Here is a 24,639-nt window from a genome sequence, read left to right as displayed (position 1 = left end):
GCTTCAAGAAAAGCAAGCAGTTAGTAGTGCTTAAGAAAAATTGATTCAGTATCTAATGGATAGTTGATACCTGTCACAACACAGCATTTTATATACTGTTAAGTGAAACTGCAATACAATCTAAGTTTATTTTGGGAGTGTTTGTTGAATGCTTTCCTATTTAGATAAGCCCACCCCTTCCCAGGCCCCCTTCACATTGCTTCTCTTGGCTGCCCTTCTATTAGCCTATGCCACACGGATCTTATTTTATAGTCATTTATTTTTCTCAAACCAAACTTATGGGGGCTTTAAGTCCAAATGTTGGAAATGGAGACTCCTGGCTGGGTATGGCTCTGGGCCCAGTCTATTGTTTTCAAACACATTAGTTTCATAAACTTTTACTGAGCCCATTCTGGACCAGAAATGGTGTCAGGCACAGGAAATAAGAAAGACATAGTCATCTTCCTGTATACTAATGAGGGACAGATAAATGGGCAATTGGAATACAAGGTGATAGAAAAATTCATGAAATCCCAGAAGAAGGGCACGTGGCAGAGTCTTAACAGATGACATCTGAACTGAGTCTTGACGGGTGAGTGGGAGTTATAGGCACAGAAGACTCACTTCAAATCCCAGCATTTCATGGGGTGCCTGGGTGGCTCCGTAGGTTAAGTGCCTGACTTCAGCTCAGGTCATGATCTCACAGCTCCTGAGTTTAAGCCCTGTGTTGGCTCTGTGCTGACAGCTCAGAGCCTGAAGCCTGCTTTTGATTCCATGTCTCTGTCTCTCTCTGCCACTCCCTGCTCATTCTCTCTCTCTCTCTCTCTCAAAAATTAACAAACACAAAAAGAATTTTTAAAAACTTAAAAAAAATTCCCAGCATTTCTTCCCAGTTAGGGGAGCCTCAGGTTGGTCATTAGGGTAATGTCTCTAGTAACACCTACTCCATTGATGGTTATAGAGATTATAAAATAACATAAGCTAACAAGTGCTATGTATAGCCACCCTTCTGGTTTCTCAGTCCCAGTGGCCTTCATCTATATTCTCTTCTCTGTTGTGAACAGACTACAGTGACTACACTACAAACTTCTTAGCACTCAGCTACCCACTCTCTAAGATCCCAAACCAGAAAAGTCCCTGTGTCTAAAGTTCTCACCTTCCCACCTCTCTCCCTCTCATGCTGATGCTGAACTGGCTCTGTCCCCCTTTGTGAACTTCAGTCCCTTGATCTTCCTCCCCCTTTTCAGTTTATCTACTCCCATGACCTTATTTGTCTTTCTCCCCACGAGGCCTTCACATTAGCCAAGAAGTGATTCTCTTTGGCCTCATCTACCCTATTGCTTTTGGTTTCCACCATGTATATTCACAACCCCTGTTCAGCTGCACTGTCTTCAGATTCCTGATCCTGGCATTTCAGCATACTGGAGAAAATCCAGACTGTGTAGTTCCATTACCCTTGGAGGCTTTCTAATTCCCACTGGGTCCTTAAAACTTGGTTATCTTCTTATTTCTTTCCTTTTTTTTAATTAAAAAAATTTTATGTTTATTTATTTTTGTGAGAGAGACACACACAACATGAGCAGGGGATGAGCAGAGAGAGGGAGGCAGAATCTGAAACAGGCTTCAGGCTCTAAGCTGTTAGCACAGAGCCAGATGAGGGGCTCACAAACCATGAGATCATGACCTGAGCTGAAGTCAGAAGCTTAACTGACTAAGCCAGCCAAGTGCCTCTTTTATTTTTTTTTAATGTTTATTTTTGAGAGACAGAGAGAGACAGAGCATGAGTGGGGGAAGGGCAGAGAGTGAGAGAGACACAGAATCTGAAGTAGGCTCCAGGCTCTGAGCTGTCAGCACAGAGCCTGACACGGGGCTTGAACTCCCGAACAGTAAAATCATGACCTGAGTTGAAGTCAGATGCCTAACCGACTGAGCCACCCAGATGCCCCTTTATTTATTTCTCTTAAGTCAATGCATGTAAGGGGCCTAGCACTTTGGCTGAAACACAGGAGCCCACACATTCCCTTCTCTTTCCTCTCCCCCCAGTTCCTTACCACATTACCAACGGTGCCTAGTCCAAGCCTCTTCACCCTTCTTGCCCCTCTGATTTCCTTCAGCCTGAAGCTTTTGCCATCTCACACAAGCTTGTTCCACTTTCCCAATTCTCAGCTTGTGTGTAATAATTCAGAGTACAGTATTTTTCTCTACCACCTACCCCACAGTCACCCATAAAATCACTTAAAATCTGGCATCCACCCTCAGTAGTCAACGAAACCACAAATAGCTTTCTTAAAGATCACTAACCTTTTCTTTACCTTTATCCTTCTCATCTCTGCAGCATCCTTTGATGCTGGCTACCCAGCCTGTAAGGAACTCTTCTCTTTTGGAGTGCTTGACTCTCTTCTTTCCCAGTTGTGCTCTGCTCCCTCCCCTCTGACCACCCATTTCTGTTTCCTGGTCTGGCTCCACTTCCTCCTGTACAGACTTGAACGTGTATGTTTCTAAGAATCAGGCCTCAATCCTCATTTTTTTTTTCTTGCTTTACACTATCTCCCTGGACAAACTCATCTGCTTCTATGACTAACAGTTTCCCTAGTGATACCTCTCAAATCTTCGTCTCATTAGTACAATGACTTTGAAAAATGCTTCGGCATTATCTTGAAGAGTTGAACATTTGTATGCTGTATGAGCCAGTAATTCTACCCCATACTTTTGGGTATAAACCCAAGAGTAACTCATACGCATATGCACCAGGAGACACATGAAAAAAAATGTTCATAGTTCACTGTTTAGAACAGCAAGAAAACTGTAAACCACTCATATGCCCAATGACAATAGATATATAAACTGCATTTTCACACAATAGAATGTTAAGTAATGAAACCCATTGATATTCAGCTATACATAACATGTATGAATATTAATGACATAAGGTTGAGTGACAAAAGTAAGTTCCAACAGACCTTATAGTATTACCTCCTTATAAAGTTCAAAAACAAGCAAAACCAACTTATTTTTTAGACAAGAATATATATATGTAATAAAACAACACAATACAAAGGAATTATAGACAAGGATTCAAGATCACGGATTCCTGTGAGGTAGAAGAATAAGACGTAGATTTGCGCCTGGATCAATGATGAAAAAAATGTAGTTCTAACCTCTCTCCTAAACGCCATTTCATTTTTTCATCCTGGCTACTTGGCATTTTCATTTTATTATTTCATTGGCTCTTGGAACTCAAAATGTGAAAAACTGACTTGCTATTCATCTTTAAATTTGCCCAGTCTCCTTAATTTCAAATTTAAAAAATTTTAATGTTTATTTCTGAGAGAGAGAGAGACAGAGACAGAGCACGAGCAGGAGAGGGGCAGAGGGAGAGGGAGATGTAGAATCTGAGGCAGGCCTCAGGCTGTGAGCTGTCAGCACAGAGCCCAGTGTGGAGCTTGAACCTGCTGACCACGAGATCATGACCCGAGCCGAAGTCATACTCTTAACCGAATGAGCCACCCGGGCTCCCCAATCTCAAATTTTTATAAACGACCATCACCTCCTCCAAGGCAGTTTGGCCTATGCCTAGACTTCTAAAAGGCTCTTTGTTTCTCCTTATTCAGCTCTTTGCCAAGTCTTACTTTAATCCCCAGTAACAGGCATCTGAGAAGAGGCAGAGCAGAATTTTGACCCATATTGTCTGTTGTCACAGCCTTCTCTTTTAACTACTTCTGTATCGGTGATACTGGATCAAAGTGACCCCTGGGCAATGACCTCTGACATCGAGGCCTGACACTTTATGTGCCTTTCCCAGCAAGGATGCTGAGGCACCAATCTGTTCGTTTCATAGCCTCTACCTTCTGTTGAGCTCTTGCCTCTCCAAATTCAGGCTGCCGAGCACCCAGACCCACCCCCTGAAGTCCTGCCCAGTGTTCTGGCTTTGACAAAATTTGCCAGGCTTGCTGGACAGCTCTTACGGCCACCCTGTAGGGAGGAGGGCTACACTAGGCTCAGTGTTGGTTGGAATAAACAGCTCTTGTGAGCAGCTGGGATCAAGGTGGACCCAGCCAGATGGAATCTCTGGCTTTTTCTTTTCTCAGGCCCTGCTGAGCAGCAATCTCCAAGAGCAACCATAGAGGACAGCCTCAATGAGTTCTTACAGGAGTGACAGGGAGGATACACTGGGGCCTGGAGAGAGGAAGGAGGTCACAAGCACAGCGTCAACAGCCACTTCTCTGCCTGGAGAAGCGATTATTCCTAATAAGGACACAGCAGTTCCTGTTTACAGTTGTTCCAAACATCCCTCACACCACAAGCCATTGCAAAATTCGTGCCAAGGCCCAGCAACCTTTTCTGTTTAAAGACTCCTCTGACTTTACAGCTGGTTAGGTCTGTGACCTTGCTGGATTCTGGTCTCTGCCCCCTTATAGAATAGAATAGGCACATTTTCTCCATGCCATGCCTCTTAGCGCAAACTCTCTGCCTTCTCTTTCTTCTTTTGTGTCTACCAGCATGACTCCCATTGTGGGCTTAAGCTCATGAGCAATGAACACCTACAGATGTCTGGCGAGATCATTAGCATTTCTTCAGATGTCTGGTCATCAAACCCAAGAATTCTTCAAAATGCAAAGTAGACAATTCCTAAGAGATCGCCTATAGAGAGAAATTATGTAATTCAATTCCTACAGCTTCATATTCTGTGAGAGATCTTTTCTGGCAGTCTCTGCTGTGCACGAGGGGGTAGATTGAGCATAGACACTGAGGGGTCTCAGGATATAGAGGGAGAAACCTTCTCTAAGAAAGTTTTTCCTTCTATAGGCAGTTTGGGGAAATCCTGTTTTTTACTGAAACATTTAACAGACACGTATTAAGAGTCTACAGTATAAAATAGTTCTGTCGGGGCGCCTGGGTGGCTCAGTAAATTAAGCATCCGACTTCGGCTCAGGTCATGATCTCATGGTTTGTGGGTTCGAACCCCGTGTCGAGCTCTGTGCTGACAGCTAGCTCAGAGCCTGGAGCCTGCTTCAGATTCTGTGTCTCCCTTTCTCTCTGACCCTCCCCTGCTCATGCTGTCTTTCTCTCTCTCGAACATAAATAAAAACATTAATAAAAAAATTTTAAAAACCAGTGCTGTTTCCAGCACTATTGTCTTCATGAGGTTTTCCAAGAACTAGATTCTTGGTTATGAATTTCTTCCCTTCTTCTTCTTACCGCTCCCCTGCTTTACTTTCTTCATCAAAGGTTTCACTCTAAGAACTGGACCATTTAAAAGTACTTTTGATGGAAAGGGTGCCTGGCTGGCTCAGTTGGAAGAGTATATGACTCGGTGTTGTGAGTTCAAGCTCCACACTGGGTATACAGATTACTTAAAAATAATCTTAAAAAAAACTATTTCTGGTGGCAAGGAAGAAATAGGAAGCTGTTACAGTATGCTCTGTGATAGGAGCTTGGGCTCTGGAGTCAGTCAGGTCTTGCTTGTGATGTTAACTCTGCAGATAGGTAGCTCTGGCACCTTCGACAAGGACTGAAATTCTTGATGTCCAGTGTGGTGACCGAAATAGTTACCTCATAGAGTAGTGGTGAGAACTGAACGAGATCATGTAGTAAAATGCATAGTATAGTTAGCATTCTAGTGATCAATAAGTGATGGCTGCTATTATTAATATTATGACCTCATTCATCTGGAACTCAGCCCCAAATCAGAAAGTCAAAAGAAAAAGTTTTCTGAACAGCTAAAATTAATGTCTTTGGGCTGAAACAAAAATACGTTATTCACAGATGAGATTCTCATGTTGAGCCTGTTGAATACTGTGTATGGAACTATATTGCGGTCACAATGTCTGGGGAGCAGGAAACTGCTCAGGGAAGCATGTGGAGAGCAGTGAACTGTGCGACGAATTCTGATGATTAGTAACAAGAACTACAGACACAAGACAGAAGAATCCTAACCACACATTATTTTTTAATGTTTATTTATTTATTTTTGAGAAAGAGAGTGCAAACACACATACAAGCAGGGGAAGGCCAAAGAGGGTGACAGAGAGTCCCAAGCAGGTTCCACACTCTGCATGGAACCCAAAGCAGGGCTTGATCTCACAACCATGAGATCATGACCTGAGCTGAAATCAAGTCAGACAGATGCTTAACCGACTGACCCAGGTACCTCAACCACTCACTAAGGGACAGTTTGAATAGGGTAATTTATTGAGTACCCAATGGATGACAAATAATCTATTGGGTATATTGGGCATATTGTTTAATCCTCACAGCAATCTGCTGCAGTGTGTATTTTTATCCCTGATATTACAAAGGTGAACATGGAGGTTACTAGTTTAAGATATTCCTCACAAAGTTAGGAAGAGAGTATGACCTCAGACTCCCCTGCATTTAAAGCTTCCACATTTCTGATACTCCCCACTCTCTCTTGTACAGCTGTTTAGATCTCTCAGGGTCCTGAATTCCTCTGGCTTTCCTTCCTTCCTTCTTCTTTCCCTTCCCCTTTCCTTTTTTCCTTCTATCATCCACTTGATAACTGAAACAGAGTCCCTCATCTCAGGGTTCTTAAAAAAAAACACAGTGTGTTGTCCAGCACTTGTTAATTTTGCTACATTTTACAATGAAACTTGTGTCTTTATTAGTCTTTTCTACTATTTGCTTGCTACTTAGTTAATTTCTTGTATATTTATTATTTTCTTCTTTCTACGTCCCTTTTGTTCAAATGGATGTTCTTTTCCTAATTTCTTAAGATGTATGCTACTTCGTTAATTTTTCAGCCTTTCTTCCTTTCTAATAAATTATAGACTTCATAGTATGGTATTAGGGGAATTTCACAAATTTTGATATGTAGGAAAAAAAGAGAGGAGGCACAAATAAGCAGTATCGAAAATGAAAAAGAGAAGCACTGCTAAAGATCCTGCCAACATCTGACAGAATCATCAGATGCAAAGACATGGTGTGGAGATTGGCTTTAAAATAATCCAGGGGAGGGGCGCCTGGGTGGCTCAGTGGGTTAAGCATCTGACTTGGACTCAGGTCACGATCTCACGGTTTCTGGGTTCCAGCCCCACTTCAGGCTCTGTGTGGACAGCTCGAGGGAGCCTGGAGTCTGCTTCAGATTCTGCGTCACCCTCCCTTTCTGCTCCTCCCCTGCTTGTGCTCTCTTTCTCTCTCTCTCTCAAAAAACAAAAATAAATAAACAATAATAATAATCCTGGGGAAAGAGGTAGAGGGAAGACTATAGATTGAATAATTTGGCATGTGTTAAAAGTTGTTGAAGCTGAGAGATAAATATAATCCTCTCTAATTTGGTATATGCTTAACATTTCCCTAGGTGGGAAGAGAAAGGGAGAAAAGAAAGAAGGAAGGGAGGGAGGAAAGTAGGAGACAATTTAGCCGAGTACTGTTTCTAGAATGACTACATGTCTAATTTATACCTTTTGACCTGGTATCCCAACTGCTTCCTAGTTCACCTGAGTTGCCTTTTGTAATAAAGTATTAATTTTAATACTTGTAATAAAATAACCCTGGACGGAAAAAAAAAACACAGTGTGAATGATTTCAGACTCACAAAAAGCCGCAAAAGTAGGTCCCAGGTATCCTTCTCCCAGCTCTGCCAACAGTGTCATCTCACATAAGTACAATCCATTGTCAAAGTGAGGAAATTAACATCAGTAACAATATAATTCAATAGACTACAGACAGTTGGATGGCACCAGTTTTTGCATGCACCTATTTCTCAAGAAACGTGTAGTCTAGCACATCTCTTATTATAGCCTAGTTTGTATATGGCCTTCTTCAAGTGAAATAAAGTTCACGTGTAAGGAGAAAAGGTATATGCCTTAGTGAAAGAGTGCATCCAAAATCACTGAAATAAAGTTTTGGCACTTAAAGGGTAAAACCCTTTGCTCTCTGGAAAATTAAGCTCTTCCAAACAATGAATTTGCCAAAGCATTCTAGATAGCCAGAGGTGACAGTCCATGATTACTCTTCAGAATATGATGGCATTGGCCAAGTCCTTCATGATACAATCTTGTAAATCATGATATAATCTTGTAAAGAGTGTGGTCCTTGTTCAGGGTGTCCATGTTGAACTGTGAAGAGGTTTTCCCATCATGTTATGTTGCTCTTCCATTTCCAAAATGCATCAGGACGCCATATTGCACAGTGTGGGTGGAATATTTGTAAATTTGGCTATCTCCTCAATTCCTTCCATGTGTGCCTTGGAATTTAAGTGCTGGAGTCAGGCATTTCTGAATATAATTTTCCACATGTAGATTCACCACTACCCAATGAAATACACATATCTGATCCATTTAATGGGGTGTGAGATTAGTCATTTCTTTCATCCTGAGAACACTTGGGGTGATCAGAAGTGAGACGGACTGGTGTGGTAATTCTGATGTAGGCATGCCCAGGGCAAGAGAACCAACTGTTTCTACTGGTCTTTGTGTGGCAGACCAGTCAAGAATAGAGCTCCTTCAACAGGGCTTTCATGTTCATTCTCCCCTCCTTTTTATGGCTGGTGTATGAACCTTCTAGGCAGCCACTTTTTTTCTCCCAAAACGAGGAAAGAAAGGCCTCTCATTCTGGAGAGATGCCTCACTAGACTTAGCCGGTAGGTTTCAAACTGACCCTGGCCTCTTCACTCTCACTGCTTTTCTCCTCTACGGTCTCCATTTTGCTAGAATCACCACCACCCTCTGAGAGGCTGAGACCTGAAACTCTAATGATGTCCTTAATGCTAGCTTTTTCTTTCTCCCTTACATCTGTTCAGGCTACAGCGCTGTCAATTCCATTTCTTGCTCATCTCTCCTTCTGACCTGCTGTTTCCATTCACACTCAACTGAATTTTGGGCAGGCAGGAAGAAGTCGGCAACTGGCCTTTGCCAGCCTGTGCACTCTGAGTGGGGGGATTGCATCTTAGCCACCATTGTGGTTCTGAGATGGCTATGCCATGCTTGACAGATGGCAGGCCCTTCCGTGATCTGCTGAGGGGGTAACTCAGAAGCTGAATATCATTCCTGGGAGACTCATTCTCCAGGCAGGGCGCTGCTCCTTTTAGGCTGGGCTCCAAGGTTGCAGAGGAGGGAGGACAATGAGGTGCCAGGCTACATGGCCTCGAGAACATGGGCCTCCCTATGCCTTTGCCTCTTGCATAGGTGACAGCTAGCCGCCTAGCAGTGGTTTTCTGTTCTCCTGTTCCTCCAAACTTCCATGTCCCTGCGCTGGAACAGGTGAGAAGATTATCTGAGTTGACAGCCGTGAATACGGATTTCCCGTTATCTATTCTCAGCAACATGCAGTCACCCCTCATTCGGCAACTATTCATTGAGTTTCTTCTTCGTGTTACACACACTGCAGTTTTTCTTCCACCAGAATCTCTTCGTTTCTATTGCTTACTCATTGTGTTTCTACATTACATACAAACACCGAGTGTGTATCTGTACTTCAGCATTACTTTGAAACTCACCCACCCCATCCATTTCACCTGTAAGTGAATCACAACTCAGAAACTGAAGTGGTAGCTCTGAGTTTTTAGGGCCAATTTTGGACAGGGCCTTAACAGACCACATGGGGTATCCTACATTCCCTGCCTCCCACGTCCCACCCAGAGATCAGTCAGATCATTGAAAATCCACCCCACAGAATTCCATCTTTGAGCTGCATTCTGGTGGATTTCCTTGCCAAGTACTTTGAAACTTCAAAAGTTGTCTCTAACACCCTGAGATTTAGGCCTTATCAGCTTAAGGAGATAATCAGACTGCAGCCAGGAATTTTGCACAAATACACATTGAACATGCATCTAGGGTACTGGTGGTAGAATATGCTTGAAGTCTCCAGACAGATTAAGCTTTGTCACCATTGGGTATTGGAAGGGTCACAAACTCCAGTCAAGTGGGGCAGTCTGTGTCTGCCAAGACTGGGACTTCCAGCTATGCTTTGATTCACTGAAGAGACAGCGATGGGAGCTTGGGCTATACTGGTTCTAAACCCCTTGAGCCCTGCAAGTCAGGATTCTGGAAACGCCTTCAAATCTTTTTGTGTTAAAGGCAATGTGTTTTTGGAAAAATACAACTTCCTGTTTTTTACCCTGGAAGCAAGCTTTTTAAACTTCCAAATAATACTCATGAAGTTTCTTAGACATCAAAGAGGTCTTGCATAACAATAGTTTGATGATCTGAGGGTAAATAAATCAACAACACATGCATTAAATTTTAAGATTATGAGGGGGAAAGTACTTGACAAAGATACACTGGGTCTCATGAAGCCCTGAATGTGTGAAAAATAGTTAGGGCATCTTATGAACTCCAAACAAAATCAGGTTCTTCTATCTGTGGCAGAATGCTGTGCTCCAGTTTTCTCTATTTCCAGGATAAATGGTCTAGCTAGTCCTAGAAAAGAACAGCCCCCACGCCTGTAAGGAAAGCCCTGCAATGCGAGACATCATCGTGTTCAGTGGAGAAAAGAGGAGTGAGGTAATGGCCACAGCTGTGCAGTCAACCCTCTGGAGTGGCTTGATTTATAACTGCTTTGGGAGCCTTACAATATTACATCTCTTGATTTTGTGTACACATAATGTCTCAGCCTTCCCACCCCATGAATGCGTTAGGTAGTATTAAAGGTTCTTCCACTGGGGCATGTAAAACCTTGGCTTTGGGCCCAGCCAAAATTCAGCCACCCCTTGGGCATTCTAATTGAGGTCTAAATAGAACTTGGCATCATCCTAGGGTCTCTCAATCAACTAGCATTAAATGCCTACTAGAGTGAGCCTGTACTACCATGGGGTGGGAGTGGGGTGATGGAGAAGGAAGGGCATAAAAAAAGTTCAGAAACTGAGAAGGTGAAGTCTCAGTTTCAGGCAGCTGAGGGGCTAAAACACGTGGGAAATTCTCCAGTGCCACCAGGCAGATACAGACAAGGAATGCTGAACTAGGAAGGCTCTTTGAAAGAAGAGAGACTTCTGAGGACCTTGAGGACTGAGCTGGTTAAATCACTTGTGAAGTGTTTGCTGAACACCTACTATATGCAACACACTGGCTAGTACAGGGGATGCAGAGGAGAACCAGACAGGCCTGGTCCTTGCCCCTGGGCAGCTAGCATTTGAGTCAGGAAGATAGGCATCCAATGGCTAATTACATCACTTATCCTTAATTATAACTGTGGGTGCTAAAAAGGAGGTGCACAATACTGAGAGAGGCCTCTTACAGAGGCATTTGACAGAAGCTACAAGAGCTCCCCAATCCTAGTGCATCAGAATCTGCATTGTTAACTCAATGCCAAATGATTTTTTTTAACATTTATTTATTATTGAAAAGCAGAGAGAGAGCATGAACGGGGAGGAGCAGAGAGAAGGGGAGACACAGAATCCGAAGCAGGCTCCAGGTTCTGAGGTGTCACCAGAGAGTCCAAGACGGGGCTTGAACCCACAAACTGCATGATCATGACCTGAGCTGAAGTCAGACACTTAAGCAACTAAACAACCCCGGTGCCCCAGTACCAGGTGACTCTTACAGCACATTAGATCTGTAGCAGGACCAAGATAACAGTGTGAAGATAACACAGTATACAGGGAAACCAGAAAACTCCTGGTCACACGAGTATTTAAACATCTGGATTAAACGGAACGCATACCCCTTTTACCTACGGATAGTTATACACCTGAGTCAAATGTGGGGCAGTCTATAGCTCTTGCATCGATGCTGAGGGATCCCCAAGGTCAGTTAATGGGCCACTCATCTTTGCTTCTCAAGAGGGCCTCTTTGTCTATCTGTAGCTTATTTTCAGTTATACTTCTACTGGGTCAGGATGCTTTCATGTTCCCAAATAGGAGATCTATTCTGTTTGGCATCAATATTTCCCTCCCTCCACTCTCAGTGCTGGCTAATGCTTTCCAGATGAGGTGCGAGCAGCTGCTAATTGTACCCGGATCAGTCTTGATTTGTGTTTCAGTCAGCAAGGCACCTCACTAATGGGTCTGAAACTTGGCAGTGGGCCTGGGACCAGTGTCAAAGGAAACAGATCCAAAAGACACACCGAGAAAGGCAAGGAGACAGGGAGTGGATAGAAAAAGTTTGGAGGATGAAAGGAGGGGAGGAAATCAAAGGGACAGGAGAGAATGAGAGCCTTTGGGGGAAGTCAGCAGAAAAACAGATCTGGGAAAGCAGGGGATGTGGAAGAGGGGAGAGAGACAATCCCAAGGAAACAGTGGGGGGAGGCAGAGGGAAAGGGGGCAATGCCATCTGTATCTCTGAGAGGTGGCAAGATAATCAGACTGCATTCTGTGATGCAATCCCAAGCACCGATGATGCCTGTGGTTGCTCACACGGACACTGTACGTGGGGATGGCCACATGGGGTAGCCCTGCATTTCTTCAGGCAGAAATCTGATGCCTCTCTCTTCTCCGCGGCCCCCAGTTTTCCACGGGCTTGGCAGGGAGCACTGAACTCTGACAGCAGCCAGCAAGTGAAGGCTCAAGTTCCAAGTCTGACAGAGTCAAGGGGCCCAGACACACCTTGGCTTTATGAGCTGAGGCCTGAGGAAAGGGCCTCTCCTGGCTGGCGCTCTTGGAGCTTGCTTTCCTGGAACTGAGTTGGAAAGGGGCCTTGTTAGGGGAGGCTGGGAACTGAGGCTGAAGAACTTTCTGAATTAGACATATTCATTGTACTTATTTAAACAAAAATCACCTCTATAAGCGGGAGGGAATCCACTTGTCAATAGGAATTCCAAATTGTTTGCAGTATAACCCAGATACACATGCACATTTGTGCAGGGAAGAGAGAGGATGGGAGGCAGGGAAACAGATTATCAAAAAGCACAAGCACAGGGAGCAGATGGGAGATTGCCAGTGGGCAGGCTGAGCTTTGCTTAGGGCATCAGAAAAGGAGCAGCACACCCAGCCTTGTCCGCAGCAAGAAATGAATAAACAAGCCAGCGTTTGGAGAAAATAATTAATACTTTAAAAAAGAGAGAGAGAGAGAGAAGAATTTGTATTCAAATGTTCAAGTTCAAAAACCTATACACAAATGTTCACGGCAGCACTATTCATTATTGCCAAAAGATGGAAAAAAATCAAATATCAATCAACTGATGAATGGATAAACAAAATGAGGTTTATTCATATAGTAGGATATTAAACAGTCCTAGAAAGAAATGAATGCATGCCGAATGAATGCATCAAAAGCGCTGATGCATGCTAAAACTGCAATAAAACGCGCCTGAGAACATTATGCAGAGTTAAAGAAGTTAAGACACAAAAGTCCACATATTATGCTTTCTTTACAAGAAATATCCGGAAATGGCAAACCCATATGAACAGGACACAGTTCAGTTATTGCTGGAGGCTGGGAGAGGGGAGCATGGGTGTGACTTCCTAATGGGCATGCAGTTTCCATCAGGGATGATGCAAACGTTCTGGAGCTAGAGAATGGTGACGGTTGCACAATGTTGTGAACATACTGAAAGTCAGTGAATTGTGCACTTTAAAATGGTAAATTTAATGCTGTATGTGCTTTACAATAAAAATGCAAAAAAAAAGGCACTGAAATAATATCACTGTGAAAAGCTGAAAAATAAAAAAAACAATTTGTTTTTCCATAAACTTGTTTTATAGTTAGGTACTGCTTTTGAGTCCCATTTGGAGGGCATTACTATATTTTATTTACTCAATTTTACTATGACCATGAAAGGGAAAGAGAATAAGAAGTTGGTTTTTTTAAAAAAATATTTATTTCTTTATTTTGAGAGAGAAAGAGAGTGTGCGAGCAGGGGAGGGGCAGGGAGAGAAGGGGGTGGGGGAGAGAATCCCAAGAGGGGCTTGATCTCAAGAACTGCCAAGATCATGACCTGGGCTGAAACCAAAGAGTGGGGATGCTTAACTAACTGAGCCAGCCAGGCAGCCCAAGAAAAGTAAGAAATTTTAATGAAGAAAGGGAAAAAGGTGATGAAAATAGAATGGGGTGTGTCAAGGAAAGTCAGTTACGTATAGGGTAGGAAATAAAAGTTCAGAGATGGATGCTGAAGAGAAGTGGCCCGGATGAAGTTGGGAGAAATAAGCTGATGATGTTTCACCCAGGAGAGAAAGAAACCATAGACATAAAAAGGGACAAACAGAGAAGCAGGCAAATCTTCGAGTGGTGCCAGACAGCACGAAAGAGAAACTAAGATGAATGAAAAGAGATTCTTAAAACAGTAGAAAAAGTGACAACGTGAACTTCAATTCTTTATCTCACATCCCCTTTTATTTCCCATGAGTGCTTAAAGCTGTGGAGTGCCATAGATCTGGGGGCTAGAACCTGAAGGGGAGTTTTGGGGGGACAGATCATTCCTCTCTATAGGGCGGACCTCCTTAATGAAGGCCATTATCCACCAATCCTGCCCTGTGGCCCCCATTCCAGACCTGACCAAGCAGAGACTGGACAAGCCCCAGTCAGGGACGCAACAGAGAGTTATGCACTGAGCGGGCCATCAGGCAAGACCATTTCTGAAATCTTTCCTGGTTCTGTGCTCTTGTGTATGAATGATTCTAAGCCACGTGCAGGTGGTCAGTGGGTCAGAGGATCAGTCCATGAATGTTTACTACACACACGTGCTCTATTTAAAAAGGATTTGCTGGCTGGGCTCAGAAGGCCCTACTTTGTAGAGAGCTGTCAGATTGAAAAGAGGTTGAGACTGGGACTTTCTGACATTCGTTCCAGGTAGCTGGCACATAAAACATGTTTTAAATATTTTTAAATTTGAAAATAGACATGAAAAAGATAGAAATAAAAACCACTCACAAGGCCATCACTTTGGTGGAAACACGTATGCATATTTAGCTCTACTTAGAACACATACACATGACTACACTGAAGATACAATTTTGTGTGTGTATTTCTCTTAGGTCATTAAATACTCTGACAATATTTTAATGATGTGTGTGTGTGTCCAAGAACTTTATGATAAAAACAAAATAGGGAGATGGGAGCAAGATGGTGATTTGAGGCAGGCAGTGAGGGTTTATGCTGCAAAAGAAAGCACAGGGTTCCATCCTGTTTTGCAAAACCCATCAGTGGGAAGTAATTTTGATGAGGAAATGTATGTTGCACATAGGATTATGCCTTCCAGCCTCAGTCCTGGAATGAATACAGCATAGACCTACAGCCATGTGCAATGGACATGTAGCACGAACACGAAATAAACCTTTATGTTGTAAGTCACGCGTGCACACACACACACACACACACACACACACACACACACACAGGAACAAACACACAAATAACAACAAGACTGCCTACATTTTCTAAGGCTTCAAGGAAGGGCACCTGCAAAAGAAATCAGCTTCTGGAATCTGGGCTCCTTTGTTGTGTGTAACTGCTAATATATTTGAATCATATGTGGGGTGCAGGGTTTTCCCAACTGAGCCTATAAACTCTGCAGACAAAGCTTATTCATTAAGTGTGTGGGGAATTAGGGGGATGTCTCACTTCCTACGTAAGGAAGAAGCCTGGGAAAGCCTAGGGGTATTTTGTCTGGGGCAGAAGAAAATGGACAGAGCAGATGTCCTCCAAGGCTCTGTTAAGCAGAGGGGTGGTCTATGGAGAGGTTAGGAGGAAGAATTCGGGGGCAAGGAAGCAGAAACTGTTTTCTGAATACTGGAGTACCAGCCACTTCCTTGTGCAAGATGCAACTCGAGAAGGAGGTCAAGGCAACCGCCATCCACAAGGCCACACCTATGGCTACCCCCATGCAGATAGGAAGGCTTTGCTCCAGTGGCCTGAGATTTGCAGCCTTTATGTCTTTCCCCCACTTTAGGCCTTACTGTGGCCCAGAAGTACACAATCGGTGGCTTAAAAGGTACCACCATTTTCCCCAAAATTGGGGTTTGGGAGACACAATCTTTCACAGGTAACCACAGCACTGGGCAATCATGATGGCACAGTGGCATTCAGGCTGGCTGGTAACCTGAGGAATATATGCTTTTAGTGGCCTCTTACTGCACTCCAAATAAATTCCTAAATCTTTATCATGCTCTGCAAAGCCCTACATGGCCTGCACCACGATACTCCCTCTAATCTGTGATCTTATCCCCGATGATGCCACACTCACTCCCTTGTTTCCGCCACCAGGGCCTTCCTGTGGCACCCAGCATATTCCTTCTGGTCTCTGGGCTCACTGTGCCCTTTGCCTTGGACACCTTTCCCTCTGTGTTTACATGGCCCCCTCTCTCACTACACTGTAGTCCTGCTCAAATGTCACATCGGAACCACTGACGCATTCTGTGGCCACTCTACCCAGGAAAGCATCCTCCCTCCATTACTCAACTAATAGAGCCAGCAATGGGGACAGATAGGGATGGAGGGAGGGGATACAGAAATATATAAATACGTATTTAAAAAATACACATAGATCTTGTTTATCATATGTCACCATCACTAGAATATAGGATAGGTACCATGAGATCAGGGACTTTGTTTTTTCACTCTTATATATCCCTGACACCTGAAATAATATCGGGCACCCAGGGTGCAGTGAACAATAGGTGAATGAATGAATGGCCACTCTTTTCCTTTCATGTTGATTGCCTTTATCTTTGAGTCTACAACTTAGAGCCACTTCTTTCCTGTTGCTTGATCTCTTCTTGCACATAAGTCTCAAGTTATGCTTAATTTTAGATAGAAAATATCCTCAAACCACTTGGATCCCAAATCAGGGAACAGTGGAAGGACTTGTCTATAAAATTCCTTTGGATACAGCTGCTTGCTTCTGCATTTGGGTGCGGGATTGTCCTCATCAATCCTGAGTCTCTGACTCAAATGAATCCTCTCTTTTCCCTACCCAAATTTAAGAGAGCTGGGACTCTCTTAAAACCAGTGAGGCTAGTCATGTCTCATCTGTGTGGTAACTTATGCCCCAAATATTTGGGGGTTTTGTTGTTGTTATTGTTTTACATATTTTATTTTATTTTTATTTATTTTGAGAGAGAGAGAGAGAGAGAGAGAGAGAGAGAGAGAGAGAGAGAGAGAGAATCCCAAGCAGGCTCCATGCTGTCAGCACCAAACCCAACATGGGGTTTGATCTCACAAATCATGAGATCATGACCTGAGCTGAAACCAAGAGCCAGACGCTTAACCAACTGAGCTACCCAGTTGCCCCTACATATTTTATTTTTAAGTAATTTCTCCATCCAACATGGATGTATAATTCACAACCCCAAGGTCAAGAGTTGCATGCTCCACCAACTGAGCCAGCCAGGCACCCCACCCCAAATGCTAAAGGACTTTATCACACATCCAGCTTGTACAGGGTACAGGGTAGCAGATGAGCACCTCCAGGCCTGTACCATCTCGGCTCTTATACAGAATTGTCACCTAGAATATAATAAACCTACTTTATCCCCCAGCCCTCCCTTCTAACTCTGCCCCATGATTCTATATCTACAACATAGATACAGTCCATGACACTGACTTGAGTTGATGTGGCCTCCTGGCACCCAACGCTCCTAGTTCTGATTTCTGTGGCTTCCCATCACTCTGCTCTTTTGGGCCCAAGTAGCTCCATCATTCGTGTTCCTCCAGCCCAAGACCTGGGAGCACGTGATAGCCGAGGCTAGTATCCTTAGCGTGACCTACTATGTATGACCCAACGGCAGCAGGGCTTCTGGCTGCTACTCTCAGTTTAGAAGCTTGTGTAGCAAGGCATTGTTTGAGAATGTGCTAAAAACAAGATCAAAGATAAATCTTACCAGCTCGAGTGGTGCTCCCTGCAAGTTAAGTCAGGATACTCTGGTTCATATGTAAAGTTTAGGTTCATATGTGGCCAGCTTCTCTGCTCTTCTGGGAAGACACTGAGGAAGGGGCTTTTGCTTCTAAAAATCTGGATGTGCCATCTTCACTATTGCCCTTCCTGCTTGGTGGAGGTTTCCCAATCCTGCAGGAGGGTGGCTTTTCCTACTTCGGATGCCTGTCTGGGACGATGGCCTCATCTAAAGGAAGGAGCTGGGACCCTTAAGGCTAGGAGGCTGTGCCTGGGGAAGATGGGGGATGAAGAGGCAGGATGGCCCTAGCTTGTTAACACGTGCCTGAGTCTGGCTCTCTCTCAAGTGCCACTCAACCAAGAAGTGCACATACTGACTGAGTCTGTGCCTTCTGCACTTTCTATGATACATTTTTTAAAGATGTAATGAGTTTTGCTACACTTGCCATACCAGAATCTTCTCTGAGGACAAAGAATAACATTAACATATGTAGACACCCAGCATATAGATGTCCAACAAGATGTGACACTGTGATATGCTGAGATGAAGAAATTCATATATTTATGCACACATATCATGAAAACATTTTAACACCCTTCTTTCACATACACTTAGCCTGCAGAGCTGCGCGTGTGTTCACTCGGCCACTGCAGATAAGTTAGAATGGGCGGGGGAGGGGGGCAGATGTCAGAGTCAGTCTAGGCCCTCTTGCCTAGCAATACAACTGGAAGTAGAGCAAATATGAATCCAGATTCTCGCTCACCTCTTCCCAGTAATGCTTTGATTCCTGGTCACTAACTTGTACCAGTGACCTAAGAAACAACTCACTGACATTCAATATAATGTATGATTAAGAAGGTAATTTAATAAAACCTCCCCTTCTATCAGTAGGCCTTTCTAAATATGAAACAAAACCTAAAAATCCAGAAACGAAAAGATGAACATGTTGACTACTGTAAACGAAACAACTCTCCAAGGTAAAAATACTTAATAAGTAGAATCAAAAGACACATGACAATACTGGGGGGAAATGTGCATCTAATATCACAGATGAATATTTAGTTTCTTGAACAAATAAAGAACTTGGAAAATATCAATTAAAAAAACTACCAAGAGAACAGATGAAACAAGAAAGGATTTGGGCGCCTGGGTGGCTCAGCTGATTAAGCGTCAGACTCTTGATTTCAGCTCAGGTCTTGATCTCAGGGTCATGAGTATGGACTCCGCACTGGGTGTGAAGCCTACTTACAAAAATAAAATGAAGGATATCAATAGGTATTTAACAGCAAGGAATAGACAAATAGCTCTGAAATATGTAAGAGATGAAAAATCTTATTCATAAGAAGAACTAATTAAAAATATACTGACAGACCATTTTTCACTGATCAAATTGACAAAGTCCAAAAAGTTTGATAAACCAATTTGGTGAGGGCTTAGAGAAATAGGTGTGGCTATACATATATATATATATAGGTGTGGGTGCAAGCGGGAAACAGTATCTTTTATGAAGGGAAAGTTGGCAATACTTACCATAATCACTAGTGCTTATACCATTTGATTTCCTTCTATGAATTTATCTTAAAATACACTCTTTTCTGTGAATGATTTATATACAATGCTATTCATCCCACTACTATTTTAAATAATAAAGGTTGAAAACAAATGTCCATCAATAGACAGTTAAGTATGATACACTTACACCAAGGAACATTTTTCCTTGAGCATGAGAATGCTTTTTCATGGACTGATATGAAAGATATTTAAGACATATTAAGTGAAAGAAAAAAAAGAGAGGTACCAAAAAGTAAGACCATCTTTCTGCAGAATGAGGTGGGGAACAGGTGTAGGTATTTACCTGTAAAGAAAATAGCTCTGCAAGAATACACAAGAGGCTGGTAATATTAGTTGTCCTGAGCAAAGGAGCTAAGTGGCAGATGTGAGGGAGATACTTCATGTATATTTTTTCAAGCTTCCTTTTTTTTTTAAATGAGGTTAGGGGCGCCTGGGTGGCTCAGTCGGTTAAGCCTCCGGCTTCGGCTCAGGTCAGATCTCACGTTTGTGGGTTCGAGCCCCGCGTCAGGCTCTGTGCTGACAGCTAGCTCAGAGCCTGGAGCCTGCTTCCAGTTCTGTGTCTCCTTCTCTCTCTGACCCTCTCCCTCTCATGCTCTGTCTCTCTCTGTATCAAAAATAAATAAAACATTTAAAAAAAATTAAAAAAAATAAATGAAGTTAATATATTATCTCTTCAACAAAGAATTTAAAGCAAGTTATTTTATTTTTTGTAAAATATCAATTAATTCAATCATTACCTTCAAGAATTAAAATCCTGGATAAAAATCCTCTCAATAATTACAGCAAATAACCTTTTAAAAACTCATTCCTCTTAACGAATGATTGGGTAAGGGGGAGAAGGGATGGCATGGGAGGGAGTGGGAGAGACAGATGCTATCCAGGAGACTAGCGAGGTATGAAGGGGAGTACGGCAGGACAGGGAGAGGGGAAGCCCAGAGGGAGAGAGAATCACAAAGCAGGGAGACAGAGACAGCAATTGCGGAAGCAGGGGGAAAATGCTGCTACTGTACTCTGGCCATTCGCCTCACAAAGTGCTTCAGACCAGACTGCCCTTTGTTACTACTGCTCTTTGAGATGGAGTTTATTTTTCCATGGACTTCCTGGGGTTTCTCCTGTGTCTAAGGAATTGACAAAGGTTTGAGAAATTTACTTAGGAAACATGGAGGTCCTCTGACCCCACCAGAGAAAATAAACAAGTGTAAAGTGGTACTTAAGGGAGGGTAAAATAGCTGTGACTTCATGATTTGGCAGATTCTATCATTAATATGAATGGTGGATATTCAGTGGGTATCAGATTTACCTATATAAGTGCATGTATCATACGGTATGAGAGTAATTTAGAATTCCACACAGTTTACCCTAGTACAGTTTCCTTGTTAGTATTGATGACTTTGTTCCCATAATACCGTAAAGAAACCTCCATTTTAGAGAACATCGACTACGCTCTATCGGTTTGCCTGTGTATCTTCACTCATGCACTAGTTTGTGGACTTTCTGAAGGAAGGGGGTTTCTCATCTATGTATTCCCACACCTAGCATATCATAGGTAATCACTGCCGAACTGAACTGAATTCATACTGCCATCAGTTAGGGGTTATGTTTGTCTCAAGTACCAAAGACCCAACACACAGGAGCTTAAATAAGATATGACTCACATAATACAAAGCACACAGGTGGCAGGCCAGCGTTGTTGCAGTGTTTGCTGGGAATCACCAAGGACCTGGGCACCTTCGGTACCGCTGCTTGCACGCCTGACAGTCAGCGACGCTTCTCAGGCAGAAGGTTGGTGGCCGGAGGTGCGCAGTGGCGTCTGGAAGGGAAGGGAAGAGCAAAAGGCCAGAGGCCAGAGCGGTGAGATTGCCCCAAGCCCAACCCAGTTAGCTCCACTTACATCAGATTTGCCAGAGGTCGATCACGTGACCTCCCCTAGCTGCAGTGGCTTCTGGGAAGCTGAGTGTTTTAAACTAGGAGCACCATTGCCTCCCATAATAAAATCAAGATTCTCTTACTAAGGAAGCAAGGGATAGGAGTAGCAGTATTGGTCACAAGTGTGTAAAAGCCAAAAACACAAACACATTTTCAACTCTGAAACTTCTCTCCCATTCCTGTATTTCTCCTGTCTGTAGAGTGGCCATAGTCAAGGTCCATTCTCTTGCAAATTGCAGTTGGTTCAATTAGACGACAGACCATCAGAGATCACGCATTACCTTCCTCCTGCCACCTCGCTCCTTCCCGGGTGACGGTCCTGGCATATTCTAAGACTCTAACTAAAATAATGTAATGACCCGAGGGGCAGTAAGTTCCCTAGACTTCACAGGCAGTCTTCTGGATTGGGATATTCCCCAGGGGCAGAATTGGAAGCAAATACCTTCTTTCCCTTGCTCTGCTGCATTTCTAGCCTCTCCCCACAACCCAGCAGCCCTCTGTGGATTGTATCATGGGATTGTCTCTATCAGTGGATTTCTTACAAACATCTGGCGGCAGAGCCTTGCCTGTTCCAATCCTCCGAGTTCTCTCAGACCACAGGCGTTCTCCTGGATAGTCAAATGATCTTTCCCCTGAGTCTGAGGAGGAAATTTGTACTGGTCTCCTGTACTTCTCTCCAAGCACGGGAAGGCTGTTTATTCCTCATAATTAATGGACAGAGAAACTAGGCCTAATTTATTTTACTCTTAGGAATGCAATGCATTCTTTCTAGAGAAGAATGTGTGTCTTTGCCTCACCCAATCCCACTCACAATTTCCCGTAAGGGGTGGACACACTTAAGCCAAAGGTGAGGAGAAGGGACAGTTCTCAAAAACTGAGAGACTAAACACATTTTTAAAAGAAATCATGTTTCTGCTTTGGTTATATAATCTTAAGTATTTTGTATGAACATGTAAAATTATTAGTAAAAGACATTTAAGAAAGGCATTTAATGAGGGCTGTGCATTATTACAGACTGGATTTCTGTGGTATTTCAGACTTTTCTAGCTCTTCTGCAGGTCAGTGTCCTTTAATTTATCTGGAACCAGGATTATTGAATTTTACTTGCACATCCGAAGCTAAATAGAGAACGGCACATTTCAAAGGCCTGCCTGCTGTATACAGTGTGCTAGGGACAGTGATAAATTGCAAAGCTGTGGATCGGAGACTCCATCAAAATGCATTTGCCAAATTCTTTGCAGATGAGTTTTATGAATTCTTTAGAGTAGATCTGCAGAACCTACATCTTTCTCATTAATTCCCAACCAGTAATAGTCACATGTCTATGTAGAGGTAAGGGGAGATAATGGAATGGGAAAACATGGCTTTCAGACTCAGGCCTATGTTTGCATTCCGGCTCTGCTGTTCATACTGGGGAAGTGATCCCTAACAAGTCACATCAGCCCTCTTTGCCTGGTTTCTTTGTCTGTAATCCTGCCTTGCAAGATTGTGGTTACTGAATGCAAAGCTCTTGGCTCATGACAGATGGTAGTTATAATCAATATACAAAGCATTCTCCAGTGTTTAACTTCCCTGAAACCAAGGTGAACATTGGCCTTAGCACTATTTCCCATGACACAAATCCTGTTGTCATTGACCTAGTGTGTGCCTGACCTACCCCACATCCTCCCATTTACTTTTCCTAGAAAAATTTCTCCCAGCCAGACATCATCTCCTCAGCACAACTTCCACTGAGTGTCAGGATTGGGTTAGGCACCTGACTGCTCCCATAGCCCCCTGGGCTCACCTCTACTGACAGTGTTCTCAATGTTTGCCTGTTCTGGGAACTATGTTTTGTTTGTTTTGACCATGTGCTGGTCATGGTAGCCACTCTTTTTGAAAACAATTTAAAAATTGTAAAATTTTTACAATTGCAGTTCAATGGGTTTTCAGTGATTTTACAGAGGTGTGCATTTTACCACAATCTAGTATTAGAACAATCCCATCACCCCAGAGAGACCCCTTGTGCCCATTTGTTGTTGCCCATTCCCCAGCCCTAGGCAACCACTGATCTATCTGGTTAGATTTGTCTTTGCTGGACATTTCATATAAATGGAATCATACGACATGTATTTTTTTGCATCTCTTTCACTTAGCATGAAGCCTTTGAGGTGTATATGCATTGTAGTCTATTCCGGTTTTTTTTTTTTTGAGGTACAGTATTCTAATACGTAGATACACAGAAACTGTGTTCTATGCACTAGAGCTTCCCCTGTGGCTAGTTCGGTTCCTGCAGATTACAGTGAAAGCCAAGAAAGTGATGCTTGAATTAAGTTCCATTGTGATAATATTACAGTCTGACAGTCTTCATGCACACAGTAACAATAGACAAGAACACACAAACACCTGTGACACGTTTCTGCAATGTCAAGTCCTTACCCCAAGAGACTCCTCAGTAGTTTCTTACCTTGTTATTTTATGTGGATTTTTTCAATTTTGAAGTGAGAAACACCCCTCCGTTCTAGCCCCAGCTGTTTTGACCTTACCTTCATGTCCTCTGTGTCAAAGCTGAATGCTCATATTTGTCCCAGCACAAGCAGGCACCTCATAAATGCTAAGTGATAATTTAGTCACCCATTTACTCAATAGTATTGAGCACCTACTGTTTGCCTGGCATTATTTTAGGTGAGTGAACAAAACAGACAAAAATCTCTACCTTCCTTCCTGATGATGAATGTATTTACATTTGGGTATCCACCAGATCACTAGTCCATTAAGAATTTGGCACACAAAAGCCTTAATATGTTTTTCAAAAATCGTTAGACTTGAGGTCAAAAGACATGAATAAACTATTCACAAAGGAGGAAATAAAATACAGAATACTCAGCACATAAACAGATCCGTCTCAATACAAATGGAAGAAATGAAAATATAAACAACTTCATTGAAGTCATCAAAAAGAAATAAAAATTATTAAGCTGATGTGAACAGATACTACACTTGATCTTAGCCAAAAGGCCGAGAAGTGATAGAAATAAAAATTATTATATGCAAGGAAGATGGGTTAAGGAAAACAGAAATGCTCATCGATTACTGGTGCTATTATAAATTGATTGGATCACTGAGAATCTGATTTAGAATCACTTTCAGAATTGCTGATTTAGAGGGGAGCCTGGGTGGCTCAGTCAGTTAAGCATCCGATTCTTGATTTTGGCTCAGGTCATGATCTCACAGTGCATGAGTTCAAGCCCTCTGTTGGGCTCTGAACTGTCAGCATGGGGCCTGCTTGGAATCTCTCTCCCTTTCTTTCTGCTCCATCCCATTCATTCTCTCCATCTCTCTCTCTCTCTCTCTCTCAAAGTAAATAAATTTTAAAAATTTATTTAAAAAATCACTGATCTAGAAATTACTTATTTTATGAATGTCCAAAGGAAGTAATTAGGGAAAAAATTATACCAGAG

The 24,639-nt window shown here is 42.9% G+C and overlaps 2 long non-coding RNA genes and 1 pseudogene across 6 annotated transcripts in view; 1 reads left to right on the top strand and 2 right to left on the bottom strand.

Moving 5' to 3' along the window:
* The window catches only part of LOC115291745, a 47,941-nt gene that overhangs the window by 20,926 nt on the left and 2,376 nt on the right, over nt 1-24,639 (top strand). The gene's annotated exons all lie outside the window — the stretch shown is intronic.
* Nucleotides 20,953-24,639, bottom strand: part of LOC115291754 — a 46,215-nt gene continuing 42,528 nt past the window's right edge. For both annotated transcript variants that reach the window (XR_003908659.1, XR_003908660.1), the window contains exon 3: nt 20,953-21,083. This is a non-coding gene — a long non-coding RNA (uncharacterized LOC115291754). The remainder of the gene's footprint in view (nt 21,084-24,639) is intronic.
* Nucleotides 24,076-24,208, bottom strand: LOC115293126 (annotated as a pseudogene).

This window comes from Suricata suricatta, chromosome 5 (genome assembly GCF_006229205.1).
Source record: "Suricata suricatta isolate VVHF042 chromosome 5, meerkat_22Aug2017_6uvM2_HiC, whole genome shotgun sequence".
Lineage (NCBI taxonomy): Eukaryota > Metazoa > Chordata > Mammalia > Carnivora > Herpestidae > Suricata > Suricata suricatta.
This window is presented reverse-complemented; position numbering and strand designations above follow the sequence as displayed.